We start from the raw sequence: 19,496 nt of genomic DNA, 5'->3' as shown, positions 1-19,496 counted from the left end.
CCCCAGTTGTAGAGCAGAGGGCCCGACCGGAGGCGAGTGCATCCCCGGATTTGAGTGCACAGTTAGCCGCTCTGACAGAGGTGACGAGACGGCAGGGGGAGTTATTTGAGAGGATGTGCGAGAGGTTGGTTGCGCCCCAGAGTTCAGTACCGAGGGCACCAGAGTCGCCAGTTCCACCCCCGACTACTCTAGTGACAGCACCAGCTGCAGCAGTCCCTCCGCCAGCAGCAGTCCCAGTAGCGCCAGTTGCGCCTGCTAGAGGGCCAGTACCGTTGACTGAGGCCGAGCAGGAGCGGTGGACGGAGAGGTTAGCTCGTTTTCGCCGATTTGATCCACCGATTTTCGATGGCAGAGGCACTGAGGCCTGGGTTGTTGAGGGATGGGTCAGTGCGATGGAGAAGTTATTTGAGGATCTTTTCGTTCCAGAGGGGGAGCAGGTACCTCTGGGAGTACACTGTCTATCCGGTGATGCACATGACTGGTGGCGGAGAGCGAAGCGAGATCAGGGACTGGTGGCGGCGCAGCTGAGNCGATTTGATCCACCGATTTTCGATGGCAGAGGCACTGAGGCCTGGGTTGTTGAGGGATGGGTCAGTGCGATGGAGAAGTTATTTGAGGATCTTTTCGTTCCAGAGGGGGAGCAGGTACCTCTGGGAGTACACTGTCTATCCGGTGATGCACATGACTGGTGGCGGAGAGCGAAGCGAGATCAGGGACTGGTGGCGGCGCAGCTGAGGTGGGATGAGTTCTGTGGAATGCTGTATGGGATGTATTTCCCCAACAGCATGAAACAAAAGATCGAGGAGGATTTGAAGAGGATCCAGTAGGGTGAGCGGACAGTTCAGGAGTATGTTCGGGAGTTTACTAGGCTCCTGAACTGTGTTCCGTTCATGGCCAGAGACGAGGCACATAGGGTCTACTTGTTTGAGCAGGGTTTGAGACCCGACCTTTTCAGGTTCGTTAGGGCGTAGAGGTCGAGGACTCTAGATGCATCCATTGAGCAGGCATTATGGGAGGAGAGAGGAGAGGTGTCGCTCCGAGAGAGGGCTCAGGGGCCGGGACCGAGCCAGGATAGGAAGCTCCCAGCTCCAGACGACGGAGGTCAGTCGAGTAGCAGGCGTCCGCCGAGGCCTCCACGATCGCGTTCTCAGGGTCGTGGGTTCTCGGGACGCCAGCGATCCAGGGACTCTCGTCAGAGGGGACAGCCAGAGAGGACGCCACAGTGTGTGATCTGCGGAGGACCAAACTGGCCCAGACAGTGTGAGCAGAGGGAGGGCCGGTGCTACGGGTGTGGTCAGCCGGGACACATGAGGGCAGCTTGTCCTCGAGCAGCATCTCCAGCACCATCATCAGCTTCAGCTCCACCAGCACCTCAGCAATCATTCAGAGCAGCACTGAGTTACCGCCAGGAGGATAGATCATCCATGCCGCGACAGGGTGAGCAGCGACAGCAGGCTCCGAGTGGCAGAGTCTACGCAGCTCAGGTGGAGGACTCTACAACAGCTGAACGAGTGGTGGCAGGTATCACTTTGATTTCATGCATTCGTACTCGCACTCTTTTTGATACCGGTGCCACGCATTCTTTTGTTAGCTGAGCATTTGCATTGTTGCATGGTCTAGAGTTAGGGTCCTTGTCACAGGCACGAGAGGTGCAGATCCCCGACTAGGTCTTGCAGGTTACAGAGTGTTGTTGGTCATGTCCGTTGCAGTTAGACTCTTGGATCATGCCCGCAGACCTGTTGGTGTTAGGGCAGCTGCAGGACTTCGACGTAGTGCTCGGTATGGATTGGCTGGCACGGTACTATGCTACTATTGACAGTGGAGCGAGGATTGTGACGTTCCGTGAGCCAGGTCAGGAGGAGTTCACCTTCAGAGGCTGCAGGAGCACGTTGTTTGCCACCTGGATATCTTCGGCGAGGGCTCGACAGATGCTGAGTAGTGGATGTGTCGCTTTCCTAGCGACAGTTGTGGAGGTACCTACGGTGGTGCCGGAACTCGAGGATATCCCTGTAGTCCGTGAGTTTCCGGATGTGTTTCCTCCTGAGTTGATTTTGTTGCCACTAGAGAGGGAGATTGAGTTTGTGATTGATGTAGTCCCTATAACTGCACCAATCTCGAAGGTACCTTATCGGATGGCACTGGTTGAGTTGAGAGAGCTAAAGGCGCAGCTTCAGGATTTGATGGATAGAGGGTTTGTGAGACCCAGTGTGTCGCCTTGGAGAGCGTCGGTGTTATTTGTAAAGAAGAAGGATGGTTCGCTCAGGTTATGTGTTGATTACCGGGAGCTGAATAAAGTGACCATCAAAAACAAGTATCCTCTGCCGCGCATTGATAATCTATTCGATCAGCTGCAAGGATCTTGTGTCTTTTCGAAGATTGATCTCCAGTCAGGTTACCAGCAGCTGAGGGTGAGGGTCGAGGTATTCCCAATACGGCTTTTCGGACTCGGTACGGACATTATGAGTTCACGGTGATGCCTTTTGGATTGACGAATGCTCATGCCGCATTTATGGATTTGATGAACAGAGTGTTCAAGCCGTTCTTAGATAGGTTTGTGGTAGTCTTCATCGACGATATCCTGATTTACTCCCGGAGTGATGCTGAGCATGAGGAGCACTTGAGGATTGTGCTACAGCTTCTGCGAGAGAAGAAGTTGTATGCCAAGTTAAAGAAGTGCGAGTTCTGGTTGCGGGAGGTTGCTTTCTTGGGTCACGTGATATCAGCAGAGAGAGTAGCTGTTGACCCGAAGAAGATTGATGCTATTCGGGATTGGTCCAGACCGACGACGGTGACTGAGGTGAGGAGCTTTCTTGGACTGGCAGGATATTACCGTCGGTTTGTGGAAGGCTTTGCGAAGCTTTCCACACCCCTCACACGCTTGACGCGGAAGGGGGTTCATTTTGTCTGGAGCGACGACTGTCAGAGAAGCTTTGACGAGTTGAGACTGAGGTTGACATCGGCTCCTATCCTTGCCCTTCCGGTGATGGGGGATGGATTCGTGATCTACAGTGATGCATCGCACAGTGGACTTGGTTGCGTGCTGATACAGCATGGTAGGGTGATTGCTTATGCTTCACGGCAGTTAAAGGATTATGAGAAGAATTACCCTATGCATGACTTGGAGCTTCCCGCTGTAGTCTTTGTTTTGAAGTTGTGGCGGCATTACTTATACGGCGAGCACTGTGAAATTTTTACCGATCATAAAAGTCTCAAATATCTGTTCACCCAAAAGGAGTTAAATTTGAGGCAGCGCCGGTGGTTGGAGTTGCTGAAGGACTATGATATTAGTATTCAGTATCATCCCGGCAAGGTGAATGTAGTGGCAGATGCGTTGAGCAGGAAGGCAGTGTAGAGCTTGAGTATGTTGATCACTCGGCAGAGACCGTTACTCGAGGAGCTGAGACGGCTGGGACTCGAGGTAGTGTCCCCTGGATTTACTGCGAGATTGATGACTATGATCTTGCAGCCCACTCTGTTGGATAGGATTCGAGAGAAACAGAGTGGAGATCCACACTTGTCGAGGATTCGAGAGCAGCTTGAGAGGGGACAGGCCGAGGGCTTTGTTGTGGACAGTTCAGGAGTACTGCGGTATAGGAACCGACTGTGTGTACCTATGGATCCAGAGATCCGAGAGGACATTTTGAGAGAGGCTCACTGTTCACCTTATACTGTTCACCCCGGTGGAACCAAGATGTATAAGGATTTAAAGGCTCAGTTTTGGTGGAATGGAATGAAGAGGGACATTGGCAGATTTGTGGCCCAGTGTCTGACTTGTCAACAGGTAAAAGCTGAGCATCAGGTACCTGCTGGCAAGCTCCAGAGTCTACCAGTACCCGAGTGGAAATGGGAGCAGATCACGATGGACTTTGTCGTCAGATTGCCGAGAGCACAGGGTGGTTTTGATGCGATTTGGGTGATAGTGGACAGACTGACCAAGTCTGCTCACTTCTTACCAGTGCAGACCGCTTGGTCCAGAGAGAGACTCGCTCAGTTGTACTTGGATGAGATAGTGAGGTTGCATGGCATGCCCACTTCGATAGTATCCGACCGAGACCCGAGGTTCGTCTCGCACTTTTGGAAGAGTCTTCAGACGGACTTGGGCACTCAGTTGCAGTTCAGCACAGCATTTCACCCACAGACAGATGGTCAGTCAGAGCGGACCATTCAGACTCTAGAGGACATGCTGAGGGCATGTGTCTTGGACTTTGGAGGAGAGTGGTATCGGCATTTGAGACTGGTTTAGTTTGCGTACAACAATAGCTATCAAGCGAGCATCCAGATGGCTCCGTTTGAGGCGTTGTATGGACGCAGATGTTGATCCCCTTTATTTTGGAGTGGTGTGGGTGAGAGGAGGACGCTTGGGCCTGAGATTCTGATTGAGGCTGAGGAAAAGGTAAAAGAGGCGCGACGGCACATATTAGCAGCCCAGAGTCGACAGAGGAGCTATGCTGATACCCGGAGACGAGACTTGGAGTTCCAGATGGGAGATCATGTTTTTCTTAAAGTCTCGCCGTCCAGAGGGATTCGCCGATTTGGAGTACGTGGAAAGCTCAGTCCACGTTTTGTAGGCCCTTTCGAGGTATTGGAGCGAGTCAGGCCAGTTGCTTACAGGATTGCTCTACCACCACGGCTAGCCGGCATTCACGATGTTTTCGACGTCTCGGCTTTGAGAAAATATGTGTTCGACGCCTCCCACATGATTGACTTCACTCCGCTTGAGATTGGCGAAGACCTGAGCTACGAGGAGCGACCGGTGCGGATTCTGGCTCGTGAGTCGAGAGAATTACGCAACCGGGTCATACCCTTTGTAAAGGTGCAGTGGAGTAATTACGAGGAGCGGGAGGCGACTTGGGAGCTGTAGACGGTGATGAAGGAGTCCTACCCCTACCTGTTTGAGGCTCTGGATTGAGGTATGTGTTCAGTTTCGTGGATGAAATTTTTTTGTAGTAGGGGAGGATGTAGTGTTCCTGAGCTTTGGATAGGGTTGGCTTCAGTATTAGTGACTGGTCGACATCTCTGGAGAGTGTCGGACTGAGTCGGAGTCAATTCTGCACGAATTGGATGCAGAATTGGACTCGGCGCACTCAAATAAGCAAAACTGGAGTTTTGCCAGATTCGGACGCCCAGAACATTTTTTGGGTCGCCCAGAAACGAGTGTTGAATTTAGCTAAAACTGGAAGCCAATTTGGATCCTATGTTCCGGGCGCCCAGAAGTGGGTCCGGAAATTCGACATCGTGAATATCGCTTGCTTCGACGCGTGGCAAGGTGTAGGTGAGTTCCGTCGGAGCCGTTTACGGGCGCAGCAGACCGCGAGCGGAGAGTCCGAGGTGTATGAGTTGTGCAGTCGGGATGTTTTGGTCGCCCAGAACATGGTTCCAGGCGCCCAGAAACGCCCGATTCTGCAAGAACACTGGATAGCAGCTGTTTCTCCTGGGGCTTATCTTATTCCTCCCAGCAGCCTATATATACCTTGTATGCGTCCCCTTTGAGCTCTTTTACCTGTTCTTCACAGAGAATTAGATTTTGCTCCCTTATCCCTCGAATCTTTCCAATTTGTATCAAGATCCACATCTCCAAGAATTTCAAGGTGCTGATTCTGCAGTTCTTCAGCAACGACCTCCAGTGTTTTTGATCGTGCGCAACGTAGGAAGGTCGGATTTCGACGAAACTTGGTTTGTGGATTCTAGACTTCCAGAGGAATCCACGAAGGCCTGAATTGCAGATTTTGGATGAGGTTAGCTTGGTCGAACTGAGGTTTTTCTGGACTGCTGTTGACTTTGAGCTGAAAATTGGGATTTTGAGCTTTTCTTGATGCTAACTTTGTAGGCAGTGGGATTTTGGACCTGAGATTGATCACCCATCAGTAGTTGCTGGATTTGGATCTGTCCTCACCCGAATTGGAGATCATTAGGTGAGTTTCGACATTGAAATTGGATAAATCCTAGCTTAAGTGCTGAAATTGATGGTTTTGTGAATTTTGGGTGAATTGTAATATCCAGATCTTAAGGGGCTTTGTTGCTGGTTTGGTGGTGTTTCCAGCAGTGTTGCTGGTGATCCGAGACCCTCTTGCTGCCAGGAATTTCACTAGAGGTGGGTGTATCATCGGTTTCGCTCCTATATTATACATGTTGGACTTGAAATTTGACTTAGGAGAAAACCTGCGTTTTGGCCCGTCATATGCTTAAACTACCAGATTTAACTCTAGGAGCCGTGATTCGATTGTATCGTTGCAGTATCAGTGCGTTGGATACCTGGGGTAGTTTAGAAGGCATTTACGTTCGTGCTGGGCTGCCGAGCTTATTTTCTTCAGCAGAGTTTAGGCTGTTTCGGATCGTTGGGTGTCGTTCGGGTTAGCGGTGGACCCAGATTCTTGTTTTGGTCACAGATTGTGCCGAGGGCACGTAGGTTTGGTTTGTAGACCTGTTTTGACCCTGTTCACTTGACTTTGGCTAGTTGGAGCCTGATTGAGTTCGACAGAAATACGCTGCATACTCGGTTGGGTAGCGCCCACGAGTGCCACTCCGGAGTCAGGCTTTATGTTTTCGTGTTGGTGTCGCTCATGCCGGTTGGACTTACTCTCCACGGACCAGTTAGTGTGGATAGAGCTGGATAGTCGCAACTGGGCAGGGACGGGTGTGTTCACAGTCCCAGGGACGGGTATGTCTACAGTCCCGATTGGATTGGGTCAGATTGGACATTTCTTATAGTTGGTTAGTGTAGAGCATGATAGTGTAGTGTTTGATAGCGATAGATTTTATTCCTGCATTTACTACTATTCTTGCTCCCTTCTGTAGACTTAGTGGGTGGACCGATGTTGTTTTGGGCGGTACACACTGAGGACTACTTGTTTTTACAGTAGTTCTCACGCCCTGTTGTTACTTCATCTTTTGCAGAGCCATCGTCTTCAGCTGCTGCTATTGCTGACCAGGATCGAGGCAAGGGCGTCGCGAGTTAGAGCCCTACCCGACGAGCCAAGCTAGAGGTGCCCTACTGCAGGTAGTTGTTTTGTTGGAGTTCATATACTTACCTATCTTTAACTCGCCAGTGCGGGTAGTTTTGTATTTTTTTTTTGGATTTTGGTATATGTACATGGAACTCGGTTTGGTTTTCTTCTGTTTCTCCTAGCAGCTCTATACTACTGTTTGTAGTATTGTATGATTTACAGGTATAGCTATCGTTTCGTATACAGGGGAAATTCCTTTGTATACGGCGGATTTGTCGGTACGCCCGGGGAACATGTAATCCGGGGCGTGACATCTTTAAATCCAATAAAAATAGTATCTCACACTATTTTTTATTTATATTTACTTTTATTTTAAAAATTCGGTATATTACAAGCGAGGAAGCTAGTTGGTTGACAAACTTATTATTTGAGATTCCATTTCTAGAAAAATCAGTTCCATCTGTGTTAATACACTATGATAGCACTGCTGTTATTGGTAGAGTAAGAAACCATTATTATAACGATAAATCCAGATCCGTGAGAAGAAAACGCAATACTGTGAGATCATATATGAACAATGGTATCATCACTGTAGATTATATTAAATCTGCAGATAATTTGGCAAATCCATCAAGGCCTTGGAAAGAGAAAGGATCTGGAGCACATCGAGGGGAATAGCATTGAAGCCCATAACATCATGAATCATGTATGAGGATATCCAATCCAATGATCAGAGATCCTGAATATTAGGTTCAATGAAAAAAACGAATTATATGGTGGTTGTAAAGAATGCACAATGTATAAATCTATATGACTGCATCTTTACTTATCTCTATGGTGTGGGTGCATTCATCCTGTAATAAAAGAAGGGTTGAGTTCTTTCTCTTAATAAAATTTGTGCCTCTTATGAGTAGGGTGTCAGAATTACAGGAGCACCCTTGACGAATTTCACCTATTTGAGTATGGAAGTGAGGCCGCTTCTTATGAGAATGGGCTTATTCTCAAATATGCTCCAGAAAACCAAGATCAGCACAAGGTCATAACATGCTAGCTAGTAAAGCTTATGTCAACACCTGGGCTGTTATATGTGAGCAGTGACTCTCTATTTCCCCTAAGTAGCCAAACTTCAAGTCTGAGATCACTCTGGCTCTGGAGTAGAGATCACGATTTCACTAAGTGAAGGTTCAATGCAGAGCATACCTTCATTATGTATAACAATCTCTCTTTGGCTATCAAACTTTCGTATATTTTTAATAATAAAAATGAGTAGGAAAATGTTGTTATATTTTTATTATTAAAGATAAAATTTTAATAATTCTTGCATTCATGGAAGAATACAAGTTACTTTATTTTACCTACATCTAAATTTTCTTAATGTGTACATACATTTACCTCTCTTTACTACGTACCTATAACTCTCTTTGCTCTAAATGATACCTAACCTATGCTTTCATAAACTCCTATGCACTATGAGCTTGTACTAAATGTTGTGTAACATATGACTTTCATCTCTCGTAACCTATAGGCTTAAGGTGCCTATAAATTGAGCTTTGCTTTGGCTTTGAAAAATAAGGAAGCCAACGATAAGAAAAATAAAAAAAAAACTATTTCTATTCTACTTGTGAGAGAGAGAGGGCCAAAGAAAAGTATTCGTTTGGTGGAGCTGCAGAGTTGGTGAAGCCACATGACGGAGGTTACGCCATTGTATCCTAGAGGGCACAAGTCGGTGTTCCACGACATCTATTCAAAGGTTTTGTCAACCATAGAGGGCTTAAATCTCCTTAAGGAGAATGAGATTTTCGTGCCTCGGCTTGATCGACTAGTTGACACTTTTTTCATATTATTTTGCAACTAACCTCTATTTTTTGAATATTTACACCAACAGGACAACTAGCAGCACTTAAAAAACTCCTATTTAATTGATCCCTCATGCACCAAGAGAAAATTGAGCTTCTCTTTGGCTTTGAAAAATAAGGAAGCCAACTATAGGAAAAATAAAAAAAAAAGCTATTTCTATTCTACTTGTGTCAGAGAGATGGCCAAAGAAAAATTTTCTTTTGGTGGAGTTGCAAAGTTGGTGAAGCCACACAACGAGGGTTGCGCCATTGTATCCTAGAGGGAACAAGTCAGTGTTCTACTACATCTATTCAAAGGCTTTGCCAACCATAGAGGGCTTAAATCTCCGAAAGAGAATGAGATTTTCGTGTCTCGGCTTGATCGACTAGTCGACACTTTTTTCATATTATTTTGCAATTAACCTTTATTTTTTGAATATTTACACCAACAGGACAGGTAGTAGCACTTAAAAAACTCCTATTTAATTGATCCCTCATGCACTAAGAAAACTATGAGTAGAAATTATCTCTTAAAGTTACGCCACTTAAACTAAAATTTTCCTTTATTTTAATTGTTGCACCTATCTCTTTATATTTTTGTTGGACGCACATACATACATTTTTGGTTGAATAAAAATGATCACATCCGCATAACCTCATAGACCATCTAGCTAATATGTCCTTAGGAAGTGCATCAGAAATTTGTAATATTATATTGTATAGTACAAATTTATTGATATACGGGCTTGCATGGGGATCATAACATGTTGTTGAGCTTATGGATAGATATATTGCGTTGGGCATCATGATCAGAATCGTTCAGGTGAGATTTCGATTATAGTTGAATATGCATGGGTCATGTATGATGTCTGTTGTGTAGTATAGTTGGAATAGTGTGTATGGTGTTGTGATTGCTATCATAATAACAATGGACAAAGTTTTTTTTACAAAGTTTTTTTTTCCCTTGGGTACTAATAATGTAAGTGGACTTGGTAAAGATCCGAGGATACATGTGCTGGGAGAGGCTCAAGAATTTATGACTAGTTGAGGACTCAAGATAGCGAGATACATGGTTAAGTGGGATTATATGAGATAGGGAACATTGTCAAGTGCTTGCCAATGACAGTGTTGTGGTCATGAGATATGGAGTGGAGATATAGGGTAGAATATGGTGAGTCGATGCACAACAAGTATAGTAGGTCGGGACATGATCTAACATTGCCATGACAGAGTTAGATCAGATCCTAATGTCCATATTGCAGGGTAGTTGGGTACGTGCAAGATGTCGAGGGACTAGTGTACAGCTTGTGGGGATATTATACTACTTATCGATTGGAATGATTGGTGTACACTAGTGTAACCAGGTATATATGGGACCAGAGACATACGACGTTGATTGTATCAACAAGAATGAGTAGTATACTCCTAGGTTGGCCGGGTTTGTTATGACGAGCTATTATGGAGTGACGCGCTTTGTTAGAGGTGGAAGATATGGATGAGAGACTTGCACGATAGTTGGTCAGTGTTGTAGTACTGGTAGTACCCAAATATCCCGATTACAATTGATGTTGTGTTCGGGTGTATGTCGATGTTCACTATCATTAGTACATATGAGGCCTTGGTTTCATTTGTCTTATAGCATGGCTGCATTTAGTACATATTCATCAGTATGTTGGTGAAGTATATTATGTGTGTAACTTCTTAATATTTTAAATTTGTTAATTAATTATTAATCTTTGAGATACGATTTCGTAGATAGGATTAATTGGATAGTAGAAGAGAGCAGAATACATAGTGAGATGGCACGGTTTTTGTTGTTTGCACTTTAGTAATAGTAATTCATATTACATTGTTATCTAATTTATCGTTGCATGCATTCTTTGATAGTCATCAATATTATCAAACATGAATTGCGAACCCTAAAAACCATCTCCTCGTATTTGGTGCATTGTGGCGTACTTATTCATTGGAAGGGCCTTCTGTCACGCCCCGGGACCGGCGGAGGCCCCCCCGGTGGCGTGCCCAGACCCGCCATATGTCTACACATATAAGGCGCCTACAATAAAGCGGAAGTAAAAGCAAGAAATAGGACAAATAGAATAACAACAACTAACGATATCAGAGCGAGCAAAGTTCTATCATCTAAACCAGAGTTAAAGAAACATAACTAAACAATAAAAAGTAGCCATAAAGTAGTACAATACTATCTCCTCAAAAGGGAAAATAAAGATCCAAAAGAAGGGTGGTCTCTATACATAAACGGGTATAACTCACAACCTCTCACAAAATAAAACCACGAGAGGTAGACCACCTATCAAATCGTCCTCGAAGGAAGCTAGCTCGAAGCAACTCCCTTCCCGCGGTCCCTAGCCTCTCCCGGCGTGGAAGGCTCTGAAAAAAAATATAAAACAGAGGGCGTGAGAATTATAATTTATAGTTCCCAGTGGGCAATTACTGACCTCAGCTCATTGCACCACTAGGCCCAAAAGAAAAGGGTAAGTCAAAAGCAATAGCAATAATGAGTAATTTGCATCTATGAAAGCATAATGAAAATGCTAAAATATTACTTGCAATTAAACATGGCATTTATGTAATGCACAATTATCTTGTCATGAAGGATATGTCTCTAGTTAGCCACAAATAATATCATGGTTTGCTTAACGAAATTATGAGGATTATCCCTTATCATAGCAACATTGTTTATATGAATGTAATTAAGCAATGTCTCCTAGCAAACTACATGTATGTATGTATACCCAAAGTCCAAATTTATGCTAGAAGCAAGTCCGAGTAATCCAACTACCACTCTCTATTTAGTAGTGATTATAACAAACTCACCCCGTGTCGATTTCCATTTCCAATTAAGGACCTCCCAAAGGTAGTCCAGCTTGTGCCGCCTAAGTGCCTGTGGTAGCCCGACATCCCTACTCTTGGAATGTGTCTGTCCCACTCGACCCCGTAGGCTTCTCAATACCGCACGAGTGAACATAAGTCGCGTAGGCTAACTCCGGAGTGCCGGCTTGTAGGGAGCGACCCTCACAAGCATGTGCGAATGAGCACAAATGGCAAGTAAGGAAGGTCAAAGTCTCAAGTACTCTACTCTCATGCCTCTCACATGGCAAGGTCACTAGCATCCCAAGGATCTAGTCCAAAGTCTTCAAGTGACGCTCCAATGCACACACTTGCTTAGTGCCTCTTTATGACACTTAAGTACCACAACTAATCATGCCCAATTCATATTCCATATTCCCATTAAAACAATACTAGCTAGGTTCACTTTAGCCCGGGCCCAATGCCTCTTTATGACATTGGCCCAATCTCTCAAATAGTCTAAGTCCTCAAGTCTCTCTAGGCTTCCGAAAATTCCTAATGTCACAAGTGGCAAATAAGCTAAATGCATAAAAGCAAGGTCCATTTTCATAATAGGGATCTCAGTTTCAGTCTCAACCAGAATGCTATGTCACACATGCATGTTCTCTACTACATAGAGGCCCAAAATTTTACTATATGCAACATAGGCATTTTAAGCATTCTAAAATTCACAATAAATACATATAACAAGAATATGCATGCTTTTTCAATTAATGATACTTAATTCATCACAAATTAGAATTTCTCATTGTGTGGCTAGGTCAAACCCACCGAACCGTCACGTGCTCCTTCGATTCGCCGAACGGAGTTGTCCACGAGTCTCAAAATACTCTAAAAGTATTGAGCGAAGAGATACATGGACATTACGATCAACTATAGGATCAAACATTAACCATCTCAAAAAATAGAGTCAAAACTCACCTCTAGTGCAAAATCTCTTCCTAAGCTCCAAAAGAGAGCTAAATCCCTTCCAATCCAACTCAAAGGAAGGCTCTAATCCAAGTGATCAAGCTCCAAAAGCCCTAAATCAAAAAGCCCCAAAATCAACCCTAAAATCTCATTCTAGGGTTCCAACACAAGAAAACCTCAAATCCAAAGTCTAGATGGAGAGAAAGGGCAACAAACCTCCTTAGAAGCTCCAATCCAAGCTCCAAGGGTTAAGATCTCCTCTTTGACAAGCTCCAAGTTCAACCTCCAAGCTCCAAGAAAGAATAGAGGGTGAGGAAGATGCTCCGAGTCCACTAATAGCTCTCAAACTTCTTCTTCTTCCTTCCTTCTTCTCCTTCTCCTTCTTCTTCTTCTTCTCTATCAAGGGTGTAGAGAGAGTTGAGAGAAGAGAAATGAGGAGAAGAGAGAGTGGATGGGTCATATAGACCCTCTATTGTAACAAAATCCAGCTAGGTCCCCCAAAAATCCAAAATTACAACAGCCCGGTCTGGGCAGTTTTCGCCCAGAGGGACCGGTCTCTCCCCAGTAGGGACCGGTCTCTCGCTGCGAACCCGAAAAACCATCATTCGGGAACCGGTCTCTCCCTGCGCGGGACCGGTCTCTCACTGCGAAGACGCGCTCGGGGACCGGTCTCGCCCGTCAGGGACCGGTTGCCTCGAGGCCGCCGCAACACTGCTCAATGGGGGATCGGTCTCTCCTTCCAGGGACCGGTCCCCGAGAGTAAAAACTCTCAGGACTGTCCAGAATTCCAGTTTTCGAACTTTTTAGGTCGGAAAACATTCCACAATCCTCCACCAAGTGTGGAAAAGCTCGAAATACATCCAAACACTCGAACCTCGCAATTTGCAAAGGTCCAGTGTGTTACACCTTCATTCTCATTAATGCTTATAAATAAATAAATAAATAATATACATAAGGGTATATACAGCGGATTCTTTTTGCTCCCTGTGGCGTCCCATCCCGCCTGGCGGTTCACCTTCTTATTTTTTGTCATCTCCATCCTGATGGTTCGCCTTCTCCCCCGTGGTCATAGTCGTCTTTTTGGGCGGCATGGTGTCTGTCTCTCCTCCATCATTTTCTCATTAATGCACTGTTCGATTCGGAGGCCACATGTCTTGCGACTATCCTCTTCGGCAAGATGCGCTGGTTCGGTTGGCATCTCCCTTGTGGTGGTCACCTTCTTACCCATGATCGTAGCCGTTTTTTGTGCCATCTCTCTTTGCTCTATTCTCTCATTATTGGCCTGTCCAGTTGGCGAGGCGGGATGTCCTATCGCCCTCCCCGCGGTCAATGATTGCATCCATCCTCGCAGCATGGCGCTCAAGATTTTGGATACGGCTTCTACTGCGGGGTGCCATTAATGCATCATCCCGTCGGCGAGGTCTCGTATCCTGCGGCTGTCCTCTTCGCAAGTGTGCACTGGCGGATGAGGGGTGGCAGATCTTTACTATTGGTTGGATGTCTGAGCTTTTCCCTGTCTTCATCATCCTGCACTTCCCTCTCCCTGATTTTCTCTTTTCTTCTTCGTTAGCAATAAATAGGGATTCGATGTTGGTTTTCTCTACATCTTGCTGTTCCTTTTTGCCTTTCGCTTCCTTCTTCCTTACTTTTGCTTTTCCTCTTATGCTTCGTTGCTTGCTGGTGTTTTAGCTTGATGATTGGCTCTCGGTCTGCTGTGTGCTAGGTAAAAAGCCTCAAGTGCTCTTTACTCTTTTGCCCATATATTTGATTCCTGCAATGCTTACTATTTAATCTTTCTTGATTCATGTGGATGTGTTTACTGCAATGCATTACTTGCTGGTTTGTGGATGGTTGCTTCATGCCTGTGAAATGACTGAATGATTGTGAAGGTTGATTTCTACAGCGATATGGCATTGTGTTACTCCTTTTTTTGGTGTGTTATTTCCTTAAATATTTGCTTGCGTTCTAATTTTTTTATGTTCTTACTGTTTGCTGTTGCATGTCAATGTGGTGCAATATTTGTCCGTTTCCATATGGTTCCTTGGTGGTTATGATGCTTCGAGTAAAGAAAGGAAAAAGACGTTTTAGGTAAACTAAGTACTTTACAGTTTCTATTTGATGCTACTTTTTTCTTTTCTTTTCTTTTCTTTTAACTTTTAACTTTCTTCTTTAGAAAACATCCCTTTTGTATACTTTGCATGTCACGCCCCGGGGTCCCTTTTAGTTGGAAACACAGCGGAAAAGCATCCAAATTTTTTTTTTTGAAAACCTGACCCCAGAGTATGCCAGATCCGCCACAAATACAGGGAATCCACTGTTTACACGGACAGAGTCTCCCCTGTATTTGCACGGCGTCGCACAAGTACAAGGTACAAACAGGATACAACCACAACAACTAGATGAATATAAAGACAGCTATACATTCATACATTCACCATTCATATCACTGTTTTACATTCAATGTTTAAACAAAAATCCACGTAAAACCTTTTAAAAAAATTGTTCCCTACGCGGAAACTTTTATCTTTTAAATAATACTACCACGAGGGGTAGAAAACCTTTTTATTTTACCAAATCCAGAAATCCTTTTATTACATTCATGAAAATCCACATATTCAAAAGTAATGACAATACTGAACCATATAAACTATCTGAGCTATATCAACAGAATAGTAAAGGTAGGAACTACACCGAATAACCTGGGTCAGAAGATCTATCGACCGCTACGTACGTGTCTCACGTCACGTCTCAACCCTCACCGCCCGCGATACCTGAAAAATAGTGGGGGAGGTGAGAACATGTAAACATGTCTCCCCTCCTAGTGGGTACCGCAAGCCGAAGAAGGCGAGGAATACTCACCGGATCGGGAAGATAAACAATAGTATAAGGGTAAGTGAAATACAGTAGTAACGATCATAACGAAAGAAATATAGATGAAAGAACAACTACCGCTACTGTAAACAGAACAACAAGCGTACATACAGAGATATCAGACTATAGTAGCAAGACAAGTGTAAGAAAGAACTATAGGTATACCTGTAAACAACTGCTACTATAACGAAGAACCGAAAACATAACAATATGCGGAAACTGTAGTAGCAAGACAACTGTAAAGCAAGACTGTAAGTATGCATCAACCGGTCGCATATATCAAAATACCCAATCTAAACCTGCCATGTTGGTCCGGAGACCTCAGGCTCGTGCCATATCCACTCAACCTGCATATAACCCAATCTAGCCTTTGGGCTCACGGGTCGGACGTACGACCACTTTTCCGGAAAAGAACACTCCCTGCGGTGGATCAGACCGCCAGTGTTCGTGAAATGCTAACGAGTGGTGGCGATCGATGCTGATATGCTCAATAGCCAACCGTCGGCGACCAGCCGACAATCACTGCCCCTCTGGGCATACCGACCAGATAGGTCATCAAGTAACAACGTGAACCGACCGAGATAGGTCAATGTACGGGAAGTAACGAACGACCAAACAGGTCACAGATGCAAACAGGAGAACCGACCAACCAGGTCACTAGTATAGTATATACGAATGTCACCTACTCTACCCCTACACAGGATACTACACATGGAACAACCAGGCAGAGTAAATAAAGATAGTATGTAAATACTGCTTGATGTCAACTAAATGTACGAACGCAAGAACCGATCGATAGGTCACAAGAGTGTATCGATATAGTCCAGAACTACCGTCAGCACCAGCTGACAATCCTACCCCTCAGGATACACCGACCTCAAAGGTCATCAACGACGGAACTCACGAAGCTGACCGACTAGGTCACAAACATACCAAACAATGGAACTGAGTAGACTATAATCATCCGTCGGCGTTAGCCGACAATCCCACCCTTTAGGGTATATCGACCTCAAGGGTCATTTAACGGAAAGCGAGAACTGACCAATCAGGTCACCGAAACGAAGTACGAGAACCAACCAACCAGGTCAACAGATACGGAATGCAATAACCGACCAACTAGGTCAACAGATACTAAACGCAACAACAGACCAACTATGTCAATAGGTACTGAATGCAACAACCGACCAACTAGGTCAACAGATACGCATGAAGATAGAACTACTCTACTCCTACTCAGGATATTAAGTATGCAAACAACGAGTAGAGTATAACGAATAAACAAGGGTGCAAGGCTCAATATATTATGCGATAGTAACAACAGAAGAGTAAGGGTAAGAAACCATCACCAAGCGTGCACCACTGTACCGACGTCGGATCGAAGTACCCACCTGTACAAATGCTGCGCCTGTCTCCTAACTGCAAAAGAACGTCAACCGGACCTAAGGAAGGTCCATCGGGTTAGTGTCTAACCCACAGCTAATAACCACTAAATCCACAACCTACAAGCAAACCCATGGGGACCGACCAATTCCCAAACGATCGCCGTAATACGCGGAAGTCCCGTAATCGCGACGGGGACTCCGCGGGACCCACGAACTGTCCCGGAAGCCATAACGACTCGGTACGAGTCACCTGACTGCCAACTAAACATAAATTTAATCGTGACATCATGCAGCAAACACAACCTCCTCGTGTACGAAACAATTATCGTCGGATAATCGTTTCGATTACGGGTTCCGCGAAGTGTCTAATTCGAGCACGGACCTAACGCTCGCTCACCCGCATTTCGAACCCTCAAAAAATTGATAGCGAGTGACAGCACAACAAAGCTCAGCGACAAATATACGAGCCAACCAAACACGCGCGGTGCGGAAAGAATCGAACCGAAATCGCTTCTTTCGGCGAATTCGCCGAAAAACGCACCGCAAATCAACCGTATCGCATTTCCGCTGGCGCTACGGATCGTGGACAATCAGTCCAGAGGTCAAACACACTCACGGGCCACTATCCCACAGTAGGCCACTAACGATGCACAATTGCGATTAAAGTGCCCTTCCAATTTACATAACTTCTATCATTTAGTAATTTGACGCGATCAAGCGCATCGTTTCACGCCAAACGAGGACTTTCCAAAGTTCTAAGAGCACGTGACTGACTCAGTGGTCTCGAAATAGTACCGGGAGTCTGTGCTCGACGAGTCCGGAGCCAATCGGCTCGCTGGTGGGCAGCCACGCCGGGAAGCAAACCCGAAGGTCAGCGCACAGCGCGCAAGTCAAGGAAGATCGCGCCGAACAGGGACTAACCGGACACTTTTCTGATCCAAGGGATGGTGGAACTTCGTGATCAGCACCTGACAGCGGCGTCACCCTGCTCACCTACGAAGGCATCGTAACAGCCTCGAGATGCCGGAAAACAGAGCACAAACCCGAAAACAGCAGCAAAAAGGCTGAGAAAGGCTGCGACGTCGTCAAAAAGCGCGGAAACGGGACCTTTCCCGACAAAAGGCCAACGTCGGCTACGAGTGATCAGCACTTGCCAGAGATCATCGTGCTCCCTTCCGTTAGAGATCGGGGAATCGCGCGAAGCCCAGAACAAGAAACCACTCAAATAAGCCTTATTTCGGGATGGCCGGAGAACCTTGCTCGCGCGCGGTCTCCGGCTGAGGGCCCGGCGCGGCGCGCAGTGGGGCCATGAGTCGGGTGCGAGGAAGGTGAGGACTCGTGCTCACTCGATTGGCGACGAGAAGAAGCGGCCGGGCGGCGTCGGGGCAGCAGCTCGGCCCGCCACGAGTTAGGACACGGCATTCAGGGAAGCTGCTGGCCACGGCGGCGGCGCCGGGGTAGGGTCAGGGATGACGACGCAGTCACAGAGGCACAGACGAGGAGGAAGGAGGTGCTCGGCGCCGGGCGCGGGAAAGACCGCAACCAAATGCCTCGGGCCTGGCTCGGGCTAGCTGCGGGCGCGGCTGGCCGAGCCGGGCAGATGGCATGGGCGGCGACGGCGCCGGCGGCGACCGGTCGGAAGGGGTTGCCGGGACGAGAGGAGGTCGGAGGGAGGGATTCACGGTCCAGGTGGCGTGCGCGCTAGGCGGCAGTGGAAAACCGGCCGCTCGGCCGGGCTCGGCATAGAGAGCGACGCTGCAATTGGCGACGTGGCGGCCAGGCGGGAGGATTGTATCCCGGAGCACGGGGTGACACCGGAGGAGGTCGAATATGGTGCGGCCAGTCTCAAGGGCCCTCCTCCCAACCTAAGAGGAGATATGATGAGAGAAAGAGAGGAGGAGATAGAAGTGGCTAAGGATGGAGCACGCCAGCTCCGGCGGCCCGCGGCGGCTGCTCAGCCAGTGGAACTGGGCAGCCGGCGGCGGGAGAGAGCAGGGCGGGGAAAGTGGGGTGGTGAGGCGGCTTAGGGAGGTTATGGCAAAGCTTAGGGTTAGGTTTAGGTGACTCAAACCTACTAGATAACAACTATCATACTACGTGCAACTTTGCCAAGAAAACCCTTCAAACATCTGAAATCAATTACGGCAGTCCATCACGGTTACGACTAAAACGCTAAGGAACGCCCCTTCCGTGCGATCTCAAACGAGAAAACGGTACTAAAATGTCGGCGACTTTTTGCCCGAAAAATACGTTTTGCCTATGATCGACCTCTCACTGATCAACGCGCTATCTCCGCAGATCCGCTCGTCCAAGAATTTGCGAACGGATCACACCATGCATTCAGCACGATGACGACTAACAAAGCTTACGATTTCGTTTAGCGTACTCGATGACCCGGATTCACGACAAAATCCACTTTCATCCGAACGACTAAATTGAGAGGTCGCACGGAATAAATACATATAAATTATTTGTTTTTGTGATTTTCTTTCAGACTCCGTTGTTTTTCCGAAATTTAAATCCTGTCAGTTCAAAAGCCACTTGGTTCTCAGTTAACAGGATACACGGTTTTGTGAGTATCACCAAAAGGAATCGAATCGAGATAATGGCGTGCTATTATGTTCTGATATTACAAGGAATGACGGTGAGATCGTACACACCAATGAGCAACTCTACTCCGTGGA

Source organism: Ananas comosus, linkage group 19 (assembly GCF_001540865.1).
Source record: "Ananas comosus cultivar F153 linkage group 19, ASM154086v1, whole genome shotgun sequence".
Taxonomy (NCBI): Eukaryota; Viridiplantae; Streptophyta; class Magnoliopsida; order Poales; family Bromeliaceae; genus Ananas; species Ananas comosus.
Note: the sequence above shows the minus strand (reverse complement) of the source record.